Genomic DNA, 23,833 nt, shown 5'->3' on the forward strand with positions numbered 1-23,833 from the left:
AGTAATCGAGTGGGGCAGTATGGGGTCAGAAGCTGTTTGAGGTACCTTGGGCCTTGGTCATGTAATGCTTTGAAACTCAGTAAGCCAATCTTGAAGATGATTCGCCATCGTACAGGCAGCCAGTGAAGGGAGTAGAGGATGGGTGTTATGTGGCTAGAACGGGGCTGGTTGGTTAATAGCCTGGCAGCTGTGTTTTGCACCAGCTGTAAGCGTTGCAATTCTTTTGCTGGTAGACCAAGGTAGAGGGCATTACAGTAGTCTAAACGAGATGATACAAATGCATGTATGACTTTTGGCATATCATCTGAGGGAATTAAGTGCTTGATTCTGGCTATGTTCCTCAGGTGAAAGAATGAGGATTTGATTGTGGCTGATATCTGATGCTTAAGTGTCAAGCCACCATCCAGGACAATGCCAAGATTCCGCACACGATCACTGGTCTGTAATTCTGAATCCCCGAGTGTAAGTCCAGTTGGTTGGCTATGCTGCAGTCTTGTCCTTTGATGTTGCGGTCGTATCATAAGGACCTCTGTTTTATCCGGGTTCAGTCGCAGCCAGCTGGCGCTCATCCACTCCTGTAGTTCAGCTAGACAGCCATTAAGGGTTGCTATTGGGTTATCAGTGCCCGGAGCAAAGGACAAGTACAGTTGTGTATCATCTGCATAGCAGTGGTAGACCAGGCCATGGCGCCTGATTATTTCGCCCAATGGGAGCATGTATACTGCAAAAAGCATGGGGGATAGTATAGAACCTTGTGGGACACCACATGGCAATGACACTGGTGGTGATGAGTATAATCCAGATGATACTCTCTGTGACCTGCCTGTGAGAAATGATTTGAACCATCTTAGGACTGTGCCATCCAGACCACAGAAATGTATCAGTCGCTCAATCAGAAGCCCATGGTCCACGGTATCAAATGCTGCCGAGAGATCCAGAAGGATTAATATTGAACAGTCACCTCTGTCTTTTGCCATCAGAAGATCATTTAACACACACACCAGTGCTGTTTCAGTGCTATGTCTTCTCCTGAATCCTGATTGAAATGGATCATAAATATCATGGGTTGTCAGGCGGGTTTCCAGTTGATTTGCAACGACTTTCTCAATAACCTTTCCTAGGAAAGGAAGGTTTGATACCGGTCTGTAGTTGGTCATGCAGTCGGGATCTAAATTAGGTTTTTTAAGAAGTGGTCTAACAATTGCTTCCTTTAGGGGTCCAGGAAAAATGCCTGTCTGCAAAGAGCATTGAACAATTTTTGTAAAGACAGGACCAATTATATCCATACAACCTATTAGAAGCTTGGTTGAGGCTGGGTCCAGATCACAGGTGGTGGGACGCAAAATCCGAGCAATTTCAGCAGTGTCCTTTACATCCACTGGATCAAAGCTGGTCCATGAAGGCAGGTAGCTTATATTGGCGGGCTTTGTAGTTTGGCACTCCTTTGATGGCACTGTGGAGATTCCAGCCCGGATGGTGGATATTTTATCTGCAAAGAAGTTTGCAAACTCGTTGCATCTTGCCTGGGAGAGGGTCTCATCAGTCTGCAGGCATGCTGGCTTGCAAAGCATCTCCACTGTGCGGAAAAGTTGAGCTGGCCTATTGTTTGCTGCTGTGATCTCATTTGACAGGAACTGTGCTTTCTTACGAGTGATTGTCGATTGATATTCTTCGTTATGCTTTATTAGTTTTATTTTGTCATCCACTAGGTTAGTCTTCCTCCATCGTCTTTCCAGTCTACGCCCCCTTTTCTTGAGCTCACTAACACTGTTGTCGAACCATGGAGCTTGACGTTGTTCGAATACATCCTTCACCAATAAAGGATTTTAAAAATCCCCATGAATAATAATTATACTAAATTACCCCCTTTAGCCATTATCCATCCTTATTTCATATATTGATCCTATTATTTTATATTATGATTCCTTGAGACCCATACACAATATCGTACCTCCAAATATATTATAGAAATATTCAATATGTATTGACCAAATACTAATGTTAATAGTTCTATATTTAAATATCCACTCTTAATTCCTAGACCTCTATCTATTTAATTTATGCATAGTGTCTCCACATATTGTTAGGGTCTCCTGCCCTGTGCTGCCACGTCGTCATGGCAACCGGGAGACAAGTGCTAGTGGAGTAACCTGAGCGCAGCTGATACTCCGGTTCGGGTCTTTTGCTGTGCAGTGGTTATAGGCTCTGTGCACGGCAGGGGATCCGGTGCTGGTTTTTGTGCTCACAGTCTGTGAGGTCTGAGTGGGGCGTGGACAGCACCTGCTTTATAAGGCCTCTTTTCAGGGTAAGCAGATGCTGCTGAATCTCTGTTGGTTAGTCAGTTCATGAAAGTTAGCCAGTACTGTGTAGCTTTGTATTTGTTTGTTGCTTACTGCAAATAGGCCTGGGGATTTGGTATTACACTCTGCCAATCCAGACCTAGCAGTAAGACTGGAGTCAGTCGTTTAGCTTGCTGGGGTTCTGTTATTACTCTGTGAACTTAGCAAGTTTGCGGCTGTATTCTAACACTTGCCTGTCTAATCCTGTCTCACTGTGCTAGGTGTCAGGGGTCAGTTTAGTGGCAGTAAGCTTAAACCTGTGCACTGCAAGTGAGAATCAGGATTGTGGAGGCTCTCCTTGTGTCTATCATTCCATCTCTGACCAAGGAGTTTACTGCCACACCCGTTGGTAACCCTTTAGGGTTTTGCTGTTGCCCTTAGCAACAGCATTTCGGGTTCTCTACGTATTAAAACACAACATCTTGCTTTTTACATCTGAGCAGTTCTAATACAAGGGAGATACCCAGTTCCTTAGCCTCTGGGCTTCTCTGTTCACTGTGTGTGTATTTTGTTACCCTATCACCTTCTGTGTACGTTATGTCATATTCCCCAGTTTGTCTGTGAGTCCATTTGTTTTGCATAACAGTTCAAACACCAGTACATTCCTGCAGACACTGGAGTGCATAACAGTTCTGACACTAGTACTTTCCTGCAGGCACTGGTGTGCATAACATATTCAGCAGCCTAATACTCCTGTTGAAATTTTGTGGGAATATGGAGCATACCCCTCAAAATACGTTGCAACAGGTGGTCGATCAGGTGCAGGTCCTGACTCGGCAATTTAATGATTTGTCCATTAAAATGCACACCTCCCAGGCTGCTGGCGGAGCTCCCGCAGCAGCAGCACCTGCAGGGGTTAAGGAGCCGAAAGTAAATCTCCCGGATCGTTTTTCTGGAGATCGCTCGCAGTTCTTTTGTTTCAAGGAGAGCTGCAAGCTATACTTCCGGCTTAGGCCTCAGTCTTCTGGGTCGGAGATTCAGCGGGTGGGCATAGTGATTTCCTTGCTACAAGGAGACCCACAGGTCTGGGCATATGGGTTGCAGCCTGACTGTCCGTCGCTTAAAAGTGTTGATGCTTTTTTTACGGCACTGGGCATGTTGTATGATGACCCTGACAAGACGGCCTCAGCCGAGGCTCAGATTTCGATCCTTAAGCAAGGGCGAAGGCCAGTTGAGGTTTACTGTACGGAGTTTCGGAGGTTGGCCCATGATACCCAGTGGAATGACCCAGCCCTGAGACACCAGTACCGAAGAGGTCTTTCTAACCAGATAAAGGACCAACTGGTACAATATCCCTTGCCTGATAGCTTGGATCAGCTCATGCAGTTATCCATCCGGGTGGATAGACGGCTGAGAGAGCGTAGGCTTGAAAGGGAGACTGAGATTTCCTTCCTTCCCAAGGGAACCTCAGACTCTGAGGAATTTTCTGAGGAGCCTATGCAGATTGGGGCTACCCGCCTCTCCTCGCGTGAGAAGACGCGGAGGAGACAGCAGGGGTTGTGTTTGTACTGTGGGAATAAAGGTCATGTGGTAGTATCATGCCCAGAAAAGCCGGAAAACTTCAGGGCCTGAGGGTGATGGGAAATATCCTGTCAGGCCAGAAGTCAGAATTTCCCAAGAAGACTTTTATCATTCCGGTGACCTTGAAGATCCTCGGTCAAACTGTCAAGACTGAGGCCTTTGTGGACAGTGGGGCCGACGGGGTTTTTATGGACCGCCAATTCGCCCTAAAACACTCTGTTCCCTTAGTACCCTTGGCATCGGAAATTGAGATTTGTGGGTTAAACGGGGAACCATTATCCCAAGGTAAAATTACCTCTTGCACTAGCCAGATTTCTTTGTTTATTGGAGCCACACACTCTGAAAAATTGTCCTTTTATGTGACTGTCTGTACTTTTGCCCCATTGGTGTTGGGGTTACCCTGGTTAAGGGCCCACAATCCTCAATTTGACTGGGTCTCTGGGGAGATTCTTAGTTGGGGTACTGATTGTTTCAGGAGTTGCTTGAGCCTTCCAGTCAGGCTCTCGCAGCTAAGTTTGCCAGGATTGCCAGGGTGTTATGCAGATTTTGCAGACGTGTTCTCCAAAAAAGTTGCAGAGGTACTACCTCCCCATCGTCCCTATGACTGTGCCATTGATTTGTTGCCAAATGCTAAGCTTCCCAAGAGCAGGTTGTACTCCCTGTCACGTCCTGAGACTCAGGCTATGGCAGAGTACATTCAGGAGAACTTGGCTAAGGGATTTATCAGACCTTCACAGTCTCCAGTTGGGTCGGGGTTCTTCTTCGTGGGTAAAAAGGACGGTTCGTTGCGACCCTGCATCGACTTCAGGGAATTGAACCGTATCACGATTAAAAACTCATACCCACTGCCTCTCATTTCGGTCTTGTTTGACCAGCTTCGTACTGCCACCATTTTTTCTAAGATTGACCTACGCGGTGTGTACAATCTAATCCGAATAAGAGAGGGGGATGAATGGAAGACTGCCTTTAATACCCACTCAGGGCATTATGAATATTTGGTGATGCCTTTTGGGCTCTGTAATGCCCCGGCAGTCTTCCAGGATTTCATGAATGATGTGCTCAGGGAATATTTGGATAGATTCTTAGTTGTATACTTAGATGACATCCTAATCTTCTCCCATTCCCTGGAGGAACATCGGAAGCATGTACGCTTAGTCCTCCAGAAACTCAGAGACCACCGGCTTGGGGCGAAGCTGGAGAAGTGCGAATTTGAAGTTCAGCAAATCGCATTTCTAGGATATATTATCTCCCCAGAAGGTTTCCAAATGGAGGGTTCCAAGGTACAGGCAGTCCTGGATTGGGTGCAGCCCACTAGTTTGAAGGCGCTTCAGCGTTTCCAGGGCTTTGCGAATTTTTATAGACGATTTATCGCTGGATTTTCGTCTATAGTGGCGCCCTTGGTGGCACTCACTAAGAAAGGGGCGGATGTTGCTCACTGGTCTTGTGAGGCTAAAGCGGCTTTTGCCCGTCTCAAAAGGGCATTTGTTTCGGCCAAGGTGCTGCGACACCCAGATCCAGAGCGTCCTTTTGTGGTGGAGGTGGATGCCTCTGAGATGGGTATTGGGGCAGTGCTTTCTCAGATGGGAGTGTCTGATAATCGCCTTCATCCCTGTGCTTACTTTTCCCGTAAATTTTCGCCTGCCGAGATGAATTATGACGTGGGTAACCGGGAATTGTTGGCTATTAAGGATGCACTCGAGGAGTGGAGACACTGGCTTGAGGGGGCTAAGTTTGTGGTCTCAATTCTCACTGACCATAAGAATCTGGCATATTTAGAGTCAGCTAAGCGTCTCAATGCCAGGCAGGCACGATGGGCTTTGTTTTTTGCTCGCTTTAATTTTTTGATAACATATCGCCCTGGGTCAAAAAACATCAAGGCTGATGCGCTCTCGCGGAGTTTTGCTCCAATCCAGGAGACCACCGAGGAGCCGTTGCCCATTGTTTCCCCATCATGTATTAAAGTGGGCATTACCCAGGACCTCTTATCATTAGTCCTTAGAGCACAGGAGCAGGCTCCTCCAGACCTTCCGGTAGGTATTTTGTTTGTGCCTCCTAGGTTAAGACAGCGAGTGTTCCTGGAATTCCATGCCAAGAAGTCGGCAGGTCACCCGGGTATTGCCAGAACTCGGGAGTTGCTATCTAGGGCGGTGTGGTGGCCCTCGGTGGCTAAGGATGTGGATCAGTGGGTTCGGGCATGTGACATCTGTGCCCGAAATAAGACTCCTAGAGGGGTTCCTGTTGGCCCATTACATCCACTCTCTATCCCATCTAAGCCATGGACCCACATTTCAATGGATTTTGTGGTGGACTTGCCCAAATCCTCGGGGATGACAGCCATCTGGGTTGTCGTTGACAGGTTTTCGAAGATGGCGCACTTCGTTCCACTGGTTGGGCTGCCATCAGCCAGACGCCTGTCTGAATTATTTATGCTGCATGTTGTGCGTCTCCACGGGTTGCCACTTGATGTGGTCTCTGACCGCGGATCCCAGTTTGTGGCCAAATTCTGGAGGGCATTTTGTTCCGATCTCCAGATTTCTGTCAGCTTGTCGTCAGGCTACCATCCGCAGTCTAATGGGCAGACTGAAAGGGTGAACCAGTCCTTGGAGCAGTTCCTCAGGTGTTATGTCTCCAAGTGTCAGACTGACTGGGTTGCTCATCTGTCCATGGCGGAGTTTGCCTATAACAACGCGGCTCACTCTGCTACAGGGATCTCTCCCTTCCTTTGTGTGTATGGGCATCATCCTAAGGCCAATTCTTTTGACCCCCTGGACTCCACGCCTGGTGGTTCCTCTGTGGTTTCGGTCCTTAGAGGTATTTGGCGGAAAGTGAAGAAAGCCCTTGTGTCTGTGTCATTAGTGACCAAAAGGGTTTTTGATAAGCGGAAAAGACCCTGCAGCTTCAAATTAGGAGACTTCGTCTGGTTGTCTACCAAGAATTTGAAGTTGAGACAGCCATCTCATAAGTTAGGGCCCCGGTTCATCGGCCCTTATAAGATCACCAGGGTTATCAATCCGGTGGCATTTCAGTTAGATCTGCCCCGTTCTTTGGGTATCAATAAAACATTTCATTGTTCCCTTTTAAAACGGGCGATTAGTAATCCTTCTTCCAGTGGAAGACCTTCCCCTCTTCTGATACGTGGCCAGAGGGAGTTTGTTGTTGAAAGGATTCTTGACTCCAAGGTGGTTCGGGGTCGGCTGTCATTTTTGGTGCACTGGAAGGGGTATGGCCCGGAGGAGCGGTCGTGGGTGCGCAGTTGTGATCTTCATGCCCCCAGACTGATACGCTCTTTCTTCTCGCAGTTCCCCGATAAACCCGGTGGTAGGGGTTCTTTGACCCCTCGTCAGAGGGGGGGTACTGTTAGGGTCTCCTGCCCTGTGCTGCCACGTCATCATGGCAACCGGGAGACAAGTGCTAGTGGAGTAACCTGAGCGCAGCTGATACTCCGGTTCGGGTCTTTTGCTGTGCAGTGGTTATAGGCTCTGTGCACGGCAGGGGATCCGGTGCTGGTTTTTGTGCTCACAGTCTGTGAGGTCTGAGTGGGGCGTGGACAGCACCTGCTTTATAAGGCCTCTTTTCAGGGTAAGCAGATGCTGCTGAATCTCTGTTGGTTAGTCAGTTCATGAAAGTTAGCCAGTACTGTGTAGCTTTGTATTTGTTTGTTGCTTACTGCAAATAGGCCTGGGGATTTGATATTACACTCTGCCAATCCAGACCTAGCAGTAAGACTGGAGTCAGTCGTTTAGCTTGCTGGGGTTCTGTTATTACTCTGTGAACCTAGCAAGTTTGCGGCTGTATTCTAACACTTGCCTGTCTAATCCTGTCTCACTGTGCTAGGTGTCAGGGGTCAGTTTAGTGGCAGTAAGCTTAAACCTGTGCACTGCAAGTGAGAATCAGGATTGTGGAGGCTCTCCTTGTGTCTATCATTCCATCTCTGACCAAGGAGTTTACTGCCACACCCGTTGGTAACCCTTTAGGGTTTTGCTGTTGCCCTTAGCAACAGCATTTCGGGTTCTCTACGTATTAAAACACAACATCTTGCTTTTTACATCTGAGCAGTTCTAATACAAGGGAGATACCCAGTTCCTTAGCCTCTGGGCTTCTCTGTTCACTGTGTGTGTATTTTGTTACCCTATCACCTTCTGTGTACGTTATGTCATATTCCCCAGTTTGTCTGTGAGTCCATTTGTTTTGCATAACAGTTCAAACACCAGTACATTCCTGCAGACACTGGAGTGCATAACAGTTCTGACACTAGTACTTTCCTGCAGGCACTGGTGTGCATAACACATATTGAGACCTTAAATATACATTTTATCCATACAACGTAGACCAAACTCAATTAGTTGTAATTTACCTATCAACATGGGTTTGACCCCCCATAATTGATTATAAATATTCCACCTTCATTACTTATAATACCTCATGCACCTTTTAGGTGAATAATAAACCAATTCAGTGGTCATTTCCATATACCATTATACATATATAAACCATTAGATTCCATTTAACTCCACCATATCATTAAGGCCGCCCGGCACCAACGTGTTGTCAAAGTCGAAAAATATTGTTATACATATCCCTTGTACTAACCCCTCATGCACATGCACGCTGCTCGTGCACCCGGTTCCCCGTGCGTACACATATCCGCAAGTTGCGTAAGAGATGCTCCGGCGACTCGTGCGCATGATATGTGTATTTACGGCGGAGTTTGTGAGCGTGTAGCGTGCGACTCGAACATAGCATATTTAACCCAAATAGTGCATTTTGTAGATATATTTCCCTTAGATCATGTCAGCGAGTAATGTTAGTTTAAACAGTTCCTGGACAGAGGGATTCGTCTTTGCATGATAGGAAGGGTCAGATAAAGGTTGGTAGGTGATGTCTAGTATCCAGCTGTAGGGTATTTTTAGGGTAACATTCCGGTGTTAGTTAGGAAAAGATCGCTTGCTCCTGCTTATAGTTATGTACAGAAGTAGATTATGAACATTAACTGTATTTGCTGTAAATTACACATGCGGCGGGAATCCAGAGGATACCACCCACAAGAGCAGTTGGGAAAAGACATCGCCTACCTATTCAAATCCACCTATGACCTTTGCTGTAATGTAGGGACACATCCCTGTGTCCAATGAACAATGAGATTACAGTGACCATTGTATTGTGAATGTATGTTGTGTATAAAAAGACCACTGTTGCCTGGCCAGGACAGAAGACTCTTAAGGCTTTCTACCTGATAGCTGAGGACTGGTCCAGGACGCGCGTTCGAACGATTCCCCACGTATGTATATTCTCTGTAGCCATTATTCTCTATTATTCTGTTTAGATTTCCTTGTTAGCCTGTAGTGTATAACTTGTATCTGTTTACCCCTTTTCTCTGAATAATCCACTGCGGTGTTAGAGCCCAGTGGTTTACCACAAACCGGTGTTGTGTTTTCACTTTCCTGCAAAGGGCTTTCATAGCGTATTAATCGGTATAAGGTGTATAAGTATTGTTAAGGTGTAAGCACTGCGGGCACTTCATACTGCCAGCGATACTAAAGGTTTTAAAGTATTACATCGTTGCAGTAATAGGCTGCTAAGGTTTAAAGTATAAGCATATCCTTACACTGTTTCATTACTTAAGGTTTACTGTATATCACTCTGTGTGCGTCCGCGCCGCGTGTACGTTGTACCCACGGCACGGCGTCTGATACGCTAATAGCGTATCAATACGGTACTCAGTACGCAAATAGCATGCTTAGTACGTAGCGTGAATCTGTGTGCGTACGTGCCGAGTGTGCGTCACGCCCACGGCACAGCGTCTGATACGCTAAGTGCGTATCCATACGGTACTCAGTACGCCAATAGCGTACTTAGTATGTAGTGTGTGTAATAAGTCTAGCGTCCATAGCGGCTCCACGGTAATAGCGAGTCAAGCGGTATAGCTTTATGTTTTAAGATAATAATTGACATTATCAGTGTCCATTTTATATATCCAGAAAGCTTCCCTTCTACATAGAAGGTTAAACCGATCTCCTCCACGTATAGTGTTCTTAATCTGTTTAATGGCTATCATCGTACTACTATAAAATTTAGAATTCTGGCATTGTGCTATATGACTAGACAGTGGGTGCCGTGCGCCTTTAGATACATTACGTCGATGTTCCATGTACCGGATGTGCATGGTTCGTGTGGTCCTCCCAATATATTGTTTCCCACATAAACAGGTGATCACATAAATAATATATATAGAGTTACAATTTAGGCATTCCTTTATCCAGAATTCTTCTCCAGTGTTCGAGGATGTAAATACAATGCTTTTTCTAGGTGCATTTTTACAAGACAAACAACTAAGCCTGCCACATTTATGGAAACCTATTGTTTTTTCAGGTAACCACATTTTTTCTGATTTTAATATTTTTGATCTTTGAAATGACTAGGTACCAAGATGGAACGCAAATTGTCTGCCTTCCTAAAAATTGTAGGTCCCTTTGGATCTAATTGTGGTTTAAGGACTTCATCTAACATTAGAAGGGACATATTTTTCTTAATCACACGTTCAATTTGGCGAGCACACCCATTGTATTGTGTAGTAAATGACCTACTCCTTTTATCATTCTCCTCATTAGTATATTTACCAAGCTCCTTTTTTCTTTTTTTTGGTTCCAATAGTGTTGCCCTATCCATTAGTTCAACTTCACGAAAAGACTTCTCAAGTAGTTCTTGAGGATAACCTTGTTCTGCAAAGGACAACATCAAAGATCTTGCCTGTGTTTGATAAGTAAGCAATGATGAGCAATTTCTTCTAATGCGCACAAACTGGCCCCTGGGGATATTTTCCTTCCAATTTCTTTTATGTGAGCTATCAAATTGAAGATAGTTATTTTGATCTACTGGCTTAATATGTGTTTTTGTTACCAAATTACCATCTTGTATGGAGATTGCTATATCCAGAAAAATAATCTCAGTATTACTATAACTATACGTAAATTTTAAACCAAATTGATTATTATTTAATCCTTCAGTGAAATTTAAAAGTGATCCTAAATCCCCACCCCAAACAAAAAATAAATCATCTATAAACCGGCCATAGTAGACCAGATCCCCGCCGAGTCCGCCCCCCACACATGTTGGTCCTCAAAGACCCCCATGTATAGGTTGGCGAAACTCGGCGCGAACCTGGCTCCCATGGCCACACCCTGTGTCTATAAATAATAATGTGAATCAAACAAAAAATAATTGTGCGTTAATATAAATTCAATGGATTTCAGTAAAAAGTTACGCAAAGAGTCCGAGACCCCACCTTTTAATAAATAACCATCTATTGCCTTTATACCACCAATATGTGGAATATTTGAATAAAGTGATTCAACGTCACATGTGACTAAATAAAAATGACTTTTCCAAGTAATTTGATTGATTAAATTCAAAAAGTGTTGTGTGTCTTTAATATGGGATCTCAGACCCTCCACATAACCCTGCAAAAAGTGATCTACAAAAATAGATAAATTACTGGTTAAAGACCCCATTCCCGAAATAATAGGACGTCCCGGTGGATTAATTAGTGTTTTATGAATTTTGGGCAAATAATAAAATGTGGCTGTGACAGGGTGTGGACATAACAAAAACGTGAACGTTTCCCTGGATATAGCACTCCCCGCAAGAGCATCATCTAGCAATTCAATATATTCTCTTTGGAACTGGGTGGTGGGGTTGGTTTCTAATTTGCAATAAAAAGAATTGTTGTTCAATTGTCTATAACATTCATGCAAATAGTACTCAATATTTAATATAACCACCCCACCACCCTTGTCCGCAGATTTAATTATTATTTCTTTGTTCTGCTGAAGGCATTTCATAGCCTTCCGTTCCCCAGGGGTCAGGTTGTCCCCATAAACAACTCTATCCGACCTATCACAGATATTTCTGAAACTGGCCAAAGTGGATTTATAAAAACTTTCTACATACGGTCCTTTGTAATTAAGTGGATAAAAGTCTGACCTTTTCTTAAAGGTTTTTGTTGTGTCATATATTGGAACAATGGCATCTCCGTCTCCTTTACCCTCCTGTTGTAATGATTCCAAAATCCCTACAGCAATATCATCATCCTGATCCAATACAATAGGGTTTTCATCACTATTTTGAGTTTTAAGTGCTTTCAGTGCAAAATAACGTTTACGACTCAGAGTCCGTACATATCTGTTAAGATCGACAAAGAGTTGGAACAAATTTGGTTTTGTTACCGGTGCATAATTCATGCCCTTTTCTAAAAGATTTATTTCATCCTGAGTAAGTACATATATAAAAAAGTTAAAAACCAAAGTGGGAAGCGCTGTCTCATTTTGTTTGCATATTCTTTTTGGAGGGGTTGGGATCATCCCTCAGAGTTCAGCTGCATTCACTTTGGTGAGTGACAGCGCCAGGTGCAAATCTATATCTCTGTTTTCTCCAGATTGTTCTTCCTTGTCTTCTTTATTTATTTTTATTTTTTTTATTTTTTTATTTTTTTATTTTATATATTTGCTTCTTTTCTGTTGAGAGTAACAGGGAGTTAGACCTTACAAACACTATGGGTGGGGCTGTGATTGGGGACCTCACCATGTCGTGCAAGATGTAAGCACACCTGGAGCAACCGTCCCAGTGTGATTACATCTGCACGAGATGTGTGCGAACGGTTGCCCTGGAAGCCCAGGTAACGGATCTAGAGCAAACCGTTACGCGACTGAGGGAGATTCACAATCTCGAGCAAGAACTAGATAGAACTGTGGAGGAGCTGCGGCAGGGGTCACTGGTAGAAGAGGAAAATCAGGGAGCTAGCTGGGTCACAGTTAGAAGGAAGAAGAAGAGGGGGAGGCTCGACATCTCCGGACTATCAAACCCGAATAAATTTGCACGACTGGACGAGGATTTGGAGGATGATAGTGAGGAAATGACAGTGCCGGAGGGGACTTTTTCCTCTAGCATCCAGAGGAGCGGCCCCTCTGGCAGAGTTGGGACAAAAGATAGTGAAGTACCTAGTCAGATTGTGGTGGTAGGTATTGATTTACGGAATCATATTTATGAATATTAATATTCAATATAACATATATGGTTATTAATATATGGATATATTTAAATTAATATGCGTTATCATATATATCTGCAAATATATTATGTCAGGCTTACAAATTAATTGGCTGATAAATATATGCAGTCCTTATATATATATGACTTATGAAATTATGAAGTTAAGATTCCTTAAAGAGAGTTCAAGCTTGAATATTACCGCTCTTTTTATATGATTCTTTATTTACAGGCAGATCAAATCGTACAGAATAAGATATACACAGTAGTGATATATATACTAATTATAATTATATTAAGCTATGCTATGTTTCCTTCGTTACATAACATAAAACAACATGACATAAGTTTCACAAACAGTTTCAATTATTATCATATTTATACTTGCAAGTTAAAGATTGCCATCCCAAGAATCATTCCTTCTGCATGTTCTCCATGACTTCTCCTCCTGACTGACTTCCTTCCTTCTCCTTCTTCTTCTCCCTCTCCCTCTTCCTTCTAACTCCTAACTACAAGTCTGGTCCTTTTATCTCATATTTTACCAATTCAAACTATCATATTCTCATAGTTTCCAATGGAATAGGTAATTATAGGTTTGTCAGATTCCAAGGTGTAATAAAACAAACATTGAACTGGGCTGTCGTGTCCTGTTCACGGAGGCATGGTGTCATAAAAGTGTGGTGTCCACACTGCCTTAAGCAAGTATAGTATTGTAAAATCTGGAATGTCTTTTCATCCAAAGTTCTGTTGTATTGACAAGTTTTCCTGGGGTCGGTTACACAATGTTTTATCAATGGATGTGATCTCTTTTCATAGTAGTTAATTTATACTCCCTAGCTTTTAACCTTCACTGGACAATAGACAAACCAGTAGATTCTGATCTACTGTAAGCACACCTGTGAATTCCAATGACCAACAGAGCTCTGTCACATACCTATTATCATTTATGGCCTAATACCTTTTCTCTACAATGACTCTTGATCTTACTGTAACCTCTCTGGCCTTATTTATGACTAGAGCAGAATAAACCTGTTCCCTACACTATTTTTTACCATCTTGCTGTAAAACACAAATATACAGTATATCTATATAAACACATACACAAACCTAATCTCTTAAATCAGCTAAACATTACCTCATACATTCAAACTTATTTCATATCTATTCCTTACTATATATATCCAGTATACTGTCCACTATGGTAACATCGCCTATTTATAATGAATTATATTTTGATTCAGACAATATCCATTGCCCTAATATTATACTAAGTGCAGACAATTACCTATAAGGCAACAGTCGCCCCCTTGTGGCCATGAGAAATTCTTTTGATTGGCCACACATTAAACTAGCGTAATTGCTTCCAAATACATTTCAAAATATTCCTTCAAACATAACTTTCGTTGTAACCATAATATATACCATAAGTGTAATAATAATAACCATTATGATTTTAAAAATCTCTAAAAATTCTTAGCTTACCTAACCTTATTCTACTTTTAACTAAAGCAGACAAAACTGAGGTTTTTATTCAGTATTCATGAGGAAAACTAATTTCTACAGACATTTGGAATACCATAGCCCAATTGTAGACCTTTTTTCTGTATCTGGATCAGTACGTTTGGACATTTTTGCTGTTCTTGTATGTAGCAATTTACTGGGATAAGACTGTCATCTGCGTGGTTTGCTTGCAATTGGAGATGCCTTGCGTTTGCATTATGGCCTTGCGTTTGCAACATTTGCACCATTACTAGAAGTAGAATTCTTCGTAGCAGCTGCTCCTTTGCTTGCCATTTCGCTGTTTGAGGCAGAGGGCTGTGTACGTCGAGTGCTGTGTCTTGAACATTCAATACTTGTGACGACCCTCAGTAATAGTAATAGTCTTTATACAGTCTTTAGCAGTTCTGTTTCCTTTGCGTTTATCCAATGCCGCAGTTGTGACCAGTGTCCATATTGCTTTTGCACAAACAGGTTGTGATTTTGAATAGAACAGGCATATATGAAACAGTCTTTTTTTTTTTCTTTCTTTCTTTCTTTCCTTGCTTGTTAATAGTAGGTCTTAATTGTCTTCGGGCAATAGTACCACAAATGGCTGTGAGTAGTACACCTACTCTGTTCTGTATTTCCTCACTGAATAAATTACCATGCAGTCTTAAATCTCCTTATTCTACCTTGTACCTATTTATACATCTCAATCTTACATAAACTTATACCAGTTTAACCCATATAAAGGCGTTTTCTATCCTACCTATATTTTGACTAATAATTATTTAAAATGCTTTTGATGTGTATATAGTAACATCCTATCAATACAATAAATGAATATAATTTTGCTTCAAACAGATATTAAATATCATTTAGGAATGGCTTTAAATATATCTAATTCCATCCAATATTATTTTATATGCAGCCATGTGCATATACAGTGACCCTGTTATGCTACAAATAATTATCTTAGACTTGTGACAGTCTTTATTAAGAGAATTATTCATCCCACTTAATAATCTTGGCCCAATTTGTTATAACGCGGTATACCATCCTGTATTAGATATTTAATTACTTTTGAAGCTTTTACGAAGGAAGCATAGGTAGTATCTACTGTGTAATATTAAAAAAAACATAAAATATTTACAAGGTATATAATACAATTACATAATATATATATATATATCAGACAAATGTTTACATATATGTGATTAAGGTATATGAAGGGATGAGACAGTTCTGTATAATCACAGTGATGAGATGTGCTGTACACTGTTTTGGGAGTGTACATGTAGTTTGAAAGACAAGTAATGATTACTTGTGATGAAAAGGTTAATGAAAACATTCCCCTTTCTTGTGAAACTAGAAAACTCCTTGAGGATTTGTCCATATATCAGTCTTTAGGGATGCTATGTAGATTTTGCTGGATAGCAGCGATGAAAGGGTTAATGAAGACCTTTTCCCTTGTAAATTGGAGTCTTTTTGGAGTCTTGCACCATTCTGTATACAGGTTGCCAGGATTACTATGAATCAAACAAAAATACATACAATGACTATCACAGATATTTATACAGTGATTTAACATAGCTTGCTATGCATTCTGTCCTATCTGCTGCATGTTATCAGGTACAGAATTTACAAATGTGTCTTTTAACGATTGAATAACAAACAAACAATTGTTTCTGGCCTGTGCCAATCTTTCCTGTCACATTGTGTGTCAATGACAGCACAATTGTCGCTGCAGATATGATGCAGGTTTAATTTGGAAACTGTGGCTGTTTGAACATCAAAGCAAACAATGGCTTCATTGGATCTAACAAGTAAAGGAATGATACTACCGTATTCACTTGTGACCATACTCCCTTGTGATGCAGCCTGGTCCCAGACTGTCTTTAACCATAGCGTTTGCTGCTTGGTGTGGCTCCTTAGTTTGGAAGAATCTTGGAGCTTCTGAAAAAACCTACTTTTGTGGGGAGAGAAACTTGTTAAACTTTGCCAAATATGTATTGCAGGTCCCAGGGCTTTCTGTCTTTCCACACCTGTAATAAAATGGTTATGGCACCAGGGCATAAAAACATTTTCATCCTGGTGATCCTTTTTGTCATTGTTAATTGGTGTGTGGTTTGCAGAATGACACTCTGCATGTGGTCTCTCTGAGAGCATGCAAACATTTGCACCATCACTAGAAGTCTCTGAGTGCTCTGTGGGGGTTACATAAGTTTGGGAACTTTGTTTGTAAACATGCATTCCTGAATTAATTTCATGGATTTTCCCTTTAAACATGTTTCCAGGTGAATACATTTCAAGGTTTGCAACTCTGGTTGCCATGGGAGTTTTCACCATGGGGAACTTCCCCACCCCTGTGTGCACTGTACTGCTGCTATCAGTGTTTAAATCTGCTGACAATTCACCTTTGCCTAAGGGCATAACAAATTCTTCATTTACATTGGGAACTCTGAGAGTGTATTCAGCAGAATACTCATAATCTGAGTTACAATGATCTTCCCCCTTACTAGACACAGTATAGGGGACATCTCCTATTGCTGCTACCTCCTTTACATTAATGTGCTGTCTGATGATAGACACATCCGGCACATTGCTACTTTCTTCCTTTACCACAGAGGCTGTTCTGCTGGTGGTCTGTGTGACCATAGCAGACTCCATGCGCTGCACATTGATGCAGTCCTGCAACATGTAACTTTCCTTAATTTTAGGATCTTGACTGATTAAGTCATTTCTGACTCCTGTAGACTCTGTGTACAGAGTTTCACATACCTCAACACTATTCCTGTTTGGTGTTTCTATCTCAGCTTGCTTGCTGGATGTTATCTCTTCATCAGAGATCTTGACAATTTGATTACAAACTGTCAGGCTTTTCGCTTCTGCCCCAAACTTTTTCTGTTTATTTTTCTGTTTAAGGGACTTAAATAACGAATGCATTTTTGCATTAATGGTCAGGCACGCCTTACGAAGACGTGAACCTGATTCTTCTTTACATTTCTGTTTGGCTTCTAGAGCCGCAGTTCTGCGCATTTTTCTAAATGCTACAGAAAACTTTTGCATTTTTAACATTTCAATGCTAAATTTATATATTCTTTGTTTTTAGTACTGAAGGTATCCTCTCCTTAAGATTGACCGGTGTCTTAAGGTTAAACTCTAATACCTGGTACATTTATACATTTATTTGGAAATACTCTTTTCCACTGTGCACATTTTCTATTCTAGGCCTTTAAATTCTTTATTCTCATTTGTAACCTATTCCACTGTGATCTTGTATTTTGCCAGCAGGCTTATAGCCTTTGGTGCTGCTTCCTAATAGATATTATGTTAGTTAAAATAACGTATATTGCACTAACACATTTATCCTAGGTTATACAGAATACAAAATTGACATTACACAATGGTAATAAATTTTCATAGATACATCCCCACCGTGATTCTGCAGATTTGGTAGCCAGCTTATAGCATCTGCTACTCCTCATAAATATTATAGATCAGATAATCAGATTCAGTAATAACAAGTCCAATTCGTGGTCGCCAATATTGATTTACGGAATCATATTTATGAATATTAATATTCAATATAACATATATGGTTATTAATATATGGATATATTTAAATTAATATGCGTTATCATATATATCTGCAAATATATTATGTCAGGCTTACAAATTAATTGGCTGATAAATATATGCAGTCCTTATATATATATGACTTATGAAATTATGAAGTTAAGATTCCTTAAAGAGAGTTCAAGCTTGAATATTACCGCTCTTTTTATATGATTCTTTATTTACAGGCAGATCAAATCGTACAGAATAAGATATACACAGTAGTGATATATATACTAATTATAATTATATTAAGCTATGCTATGTTTCCTTCGTTACATAACATAAAACAACATGACATAAGTTTCACAAACAGTTTCAATTATTATCATATTTATACTTGCAAGTTAAAGATTGCCATCCCAAGAATCATTCCTTCTGCATGTTCTCCATGACTTCTCCTCCTGACTGACTTCCTTCCTTCTCCTTCTTCTTCTCCCTCTCCCTCTTCCTTCTAACTCCTAACTACAAGTCTGGTCCTTTTATCTCATATTTTACCAATTCAAACTATCATATTCTCATAGTTTCCAATGGAATAGGTAATTATAGGTTTGTCAGATTCCAAGGTGTAATAAAACAAACATTGAACTGGGCTGTCGTGTCCTGTTCACGGAGGCATGGTGTCATAAAAGTGTGGTGTCCACACTGCCTTAAGCAAGTATAGTATTGTAAAATCTGGAATGTCTTTTCATCCAAAGTTCTGTTGTATTGACAAGTTTTCCTGGGGTCGGTTACACAATGTTTTATCAATGGATGTGATCTCTTTTCATAGTAGTTAATTTATACTCCCTAGCTTTTAACCTTCACTGGACAATAGACAAACCAGTAGATTCTGATCTACTGTAAGCACACCTGTGAATTCCAATGACCAACAGAGCTCTGTCACATACCTATTATCATTTATGGCCTAATACCTTTTCTCTACAATGACTCTTGATCTTACTGTAACCTCTCTGGCCTTATTTATGACTAGAGCAGAATAAACCTGTTCCCTACACTATTTTTTACCATCTTGCTGTAAAACACAAATATACAGTATATCTATATAAACACATACACAAACCTAATCTCTTAAATCAGCTAAACATTACCTCATACATTCAAACTTATTTCATATCTATTCCTTACTATATATATCCAGTATACTGTCCACTATGGTAACATCGCCTATTTATAATGAATTATATTTTGATTCAGACAATATCCATTGCCCTAATATTATACTAAGTGCAGACAATTACCTATAAGGCAACAGTGGGGACTCTATCATCAGGAAGGCGGATAGGGCAATCTGCTACCGGGACCGTGATCGCCGTACAGTCTATTGTCTCCCGTGTGCTCGGGTGCGGCGCATCGCGGACCGGGTAGATAGATTGTTGGGAGGGGCTGGGAAAGACCCGGCGGTCTTGGTGCATGTTAGCACCAATGACAAAGTCAGCGGAAGGTGGGATGTCCTTAAGAAAGACTACAGGGAATTAGGCAAGAAACTTAAGGCAAGGACATCTAAGGTAATATTCTCTGAAATATTACCCGTGCCACACGCTAGTCCAGGGAGGCAGAGGGAGATTAGGGAGGTAAATGTGTGGCTTAAAGACTGGTGCAGGAAAGAGGGGTTCGTGTTCCTGGAACACTGGGCGGACTTCTCAGTCAGGCGCCATCTTTTTTGTCGTGATGGATTGCACCTGAATGAGGAGGGGGCAGCAGTGCTGGAGGGAAGGATGGTTAGAAGGTTGGAGGAGATTTTAAACTAGGAGCCTGGGGGGAGGGTTTAGATAGAAACTACGGGGCGTGCAGTGAGAATAGTGGGGATGTCAGTAGTAAACGAAATGGGTGAGAAGTTGGGGGGAGGGTTAGAGCAGCCGGTAAAGGTATCAACATGGGTACTAAAAGAGGTTTTACCAAAGCACTAACCGATAACGATTACAGGTCATCATTGTTACATAAGGTGAAAGATGTCCCTAACGCAAAGGGAAATACTTATCTTAGTTGTATGTATGTGAACGCTAGAAGCCTTACTGGTAAAAAGGGCAAACTAGAAATACTTGCAGCAAGCAAACAGTATGATATTATAGGCATTACTGAAACTTGGTGGGACGAATCTCATGACTGGACAGTCAATCTAGAAGGCTATATGCTGTTTAGGAGAGACAGACTAAATAAAAAGTGACGGGGGTGTGTCTTTTTGTAAAACCATTTTTAAAACCTGATATACGGGAGGATTTGCAGGAGGGGACTGTAGATACAGTCGAGACGCTATGGGTAGAAATTGCATGTGGCGAAAAGGGAATAAAAAAGTTAGTATTGGGGGTATGCTACAGGCCGCCTAGTATTAATGTATCTGACGAGGAATTGTTACTGAGGCAAATTGAAAGAGCAGCAGGAGTAGGTGACATAGTAGGTGAGATAAACTGGAAAAAAGATTAATGTGATACTGCTAGGGGTAATAAGTTTTTAAACACACTTAATGATAACTACTTAGTTCAACTAGTTGAGGAACCCACCAGGTACAATGCAATCTTAGACCTGGTATTAACAAACAATGGGGAATTGGTATCAGATATTGAAGTGGGGGAGCCCATAGAAAACAGCGACCACAATAAGGTCACATTCAATGTAAGTTTTCATAAAGAGTCCTATACTGGCTCAACTAGGACTCTAAACTTTAGTAAAGCCAACTTTTAAATGATGCGGGAAACTCTAAGGGATATTGATTGGGAAGGGTTGTTTCTAGGAAAATTTACTACAGAGAAATGGGATGTATTAAAATCACTACTAGCTAAAAATACTCTCAAATTTATTCCTACGAGCAGCAAAAAAAGCATTCAAAATAATAAACCGATGTGGCTTAATAAAAAAATAAAGGAACTTATGGGCAAGAAAAGGCGAGCATTTAAAAAATACAAATCTGATGGGAATGCGGAATCATTTTAGCACTATAAGGACTGTAACAAAATATGCAAAAAATAAATAAGAGCGGCTAAAGTAGAAACAGAAAAACTAGTAGCAAAGGAAAGCAAAGCGAATCCCAAAAAATTCTTTAAATACATTAATAGCAAGAGATTAAAGAAGGAGAGTATAGGCCCTGTAAAAGACAAGTTGGGAGTCTTAAACAAAAATGATAATGACATAGCGGACATACTTAATTAATTTTTTTCAACAGTATTTACTAGAGAGGACGCAATTATGGGACTAACACACAACCTCAATAATGAGAATATTCCACTGATAGGTACTTATTTAAGTGAGGAGGTAGTCTGTGACCGATTAAAACATTTAAAGATTAATAAGTCACCGGGGCCCGATGGAATTCACCCAAGGGTTCTAATGGAGCTTCACTCTGAACTTGCAAGACCACTATTTTTGATCTTTAAGGATTCAGTTATATCAGGTATGGTTCCCAAAGACTGGCGTATAGCGGAAGTAGTGCCTATATTCAAAAAGGGAAGTAAAGCTGAACCGGGAAACTATAGACCAGTTAGTCTTACATCTATAGTGGGGAAAGTACTGGAAGGTATTCTAAGGGATAGTATTCAGAAGTTTCTTGAAGCCAATAAAATCATTAAAAGGAATCAACATGGATTCGTGAAGGACAAATCCTGTCAAACCAACTTACTTGGTTTTTATGAAACAGTAAGTGCAAACCTCATCAGGGTAAAGAGGTGGATGTAATCTTTTTAGATTTTGCCAAAGCTTTCGACACAGTACCACACATGCGACTTATCTACAAGCTACAAGAAAAAGGGCTAGGAAGCTCTATATGCACTTGGGTCAGTAATTGGTTAGATAATAGGGAGCAGAACGTTGTGGTTAATGGATCTCTTTCAAATTGGACTGAAGTATTAAGTGGTGTGCCAAAAGGCACGGTATTAGGACCGCTATTGTTCAACATTTTCATTAACGACCTAACAGAAGGTCTAGAGAGCATGGTGTCAATTTTTGCAGATGATACCAAATTGTGTAAGGCTATAAATACAGAGGAGGATGCTGAGTCTCTTCAGAACGACTTAGTTAAATTAGAAGCACGGGCAGCCAAATGGAGAATGCGCTTCAACACAGACAAGTGTAAGGTAATGCACTGTGGTAGCAAGAACAAAAATAACACCTACATACTGAATGGGGTAAAATTAGGGGATACTGTACTGGAAAAAGACTTAAGTCTTCCCATAGATAGCAAACTAAGCAGCAGTTCCCAAAGTAGGACTGCAGCAAAGAAGGCTAATAAGATACTAGCATGCATAAAACGGGGAATTGATGCAAGGGACGAGAGTCTTATACTCCCATTATATAAATCACTAGTGAGGCCACATCTTGAATACTGTGTACAATTCTGGGCACCATACTACAAAAAGGATATCCTGGAGCTAGAATAGGTTCAGAGGAGGGCAACCAAACTAATTAAGGGCATGGAGAGGATGGAATACAATGATAGGCTTGAAAGACTAGGAATGTTTACATTGGAAAAGAGGAGACTAAGAGGGGATATGGTCAACATCTACAAATATATAAGGGGACAATACACAGAGCTAGCGCGGGACCTGTTTTTGGCCAGATCAACACATAGGACTCGTGGACACCCGCTCAGGTTAGAAGAGAGGAGATTCCGCACAATACGTCGTAAAGGCTTTTTCACGGTAAGGACAATACGTGTTTGGAATTCTCTGCCTGAGGGAGTTGTAATGGCGGACTCTGTCAACACCTTTAAGAATGGGTTAGATAAATTCCTCATGGATAAGGATATCCAGGGTTATGGTGCATAGTCACGCACTATATTTACTATAAAAAGGGATAAAATGCAATGGCTGAAATCAGCATCAGTCATAATTTAGACAAATCATCGTGCATAGGAGACCACAAATAGGTTGAACTTGATGGACAATTGTCTTTTTTCAACCTCAGATACTATGTTACTATGTTACAACTTATACACGTATACATTAATACCACGCTTGCATATCACACTGCCTTTTCCATACAATACTTAGTATCCCCGTAAGTCTACCCAGTTCAGCTGAGCGCTTTCTCGTTGGTGCACATAGAATAGTCTCTAAGTTGATCCCTACCAAGTTTCCTATGAAGACCTCTCTAGAGGGGGTGGGATATTTATAAATCTCTTTCCCTGAATTTTATTGCTGCACTGTAATCCTCTGGGAATAATATTAGTGACAATGTATCCAAGAGCAAAAGTTCCTTACTAAGATGGTCGCAGTATCCTTTCTGGTTGCTAGTCGCCCTTTTCACTATCACTGCTCCGGCACAACTCTTGTCCAACTGTATATAGTTAAGATTATCCGCTTCGGCTGCGGCTATTATCAGTTCCTCAATTTTGGGCTGATGCTGGTTGGAAAGCTGTACTCCTTAAGGCCACTGTCTTTGTCTTCCTCGACACCAGCCAACAATTAAGGCCAGGAATAGCTGAACTGTTGGTACTAAACCTCACCTCTATGGCTGCTAGAGGAGGTTATCTGAGGAAATTAGTGTTGAGGGGTTTAGTGTTACGGGAATCGTTGACGGGCACTATATTATAATGTCGTCAGTCTCTCTGCTCCTATAAACTTTGAGTCTGTGTTACAGAGCTTTGGTGTAGTGGCTGGTTTCATACACTGGGTATTGGCCTGAATTGACTGTATGTTACAGGTATATTAGGAGGGGATTCCTCCCTAAACTGCTCTGTCAATAGTTAATCTGAATTGGGAGTATGAGGTTTGAGAGTGCAATCTGTAGGGCAGCCTTGACGGTTCTCACTAGCCTGTCTGAGGGGGATTTCCTTGCCTTATAAGGTGATCTGCCTCCGCCTCCTCTCTTTGTAGCTGCCGGTCAATCACCCATCTAGTTCC

The sequence above is a fragment of the Pseudophryne corroboree genome, chromosome 6 (assembly GCF_028390025.1).
Source record: "Pseudophryne corroboree isolate aPseCor3 chromosome 6, aPseCor3.hap2, whole genome shotgun sequence".
Lineage (NCBI taxonomy): Eukaryota > Metazoa > Chordata > Amphibia > Anura > Myobatrachidae > Pseudophryne > Pseudophryne corroboree.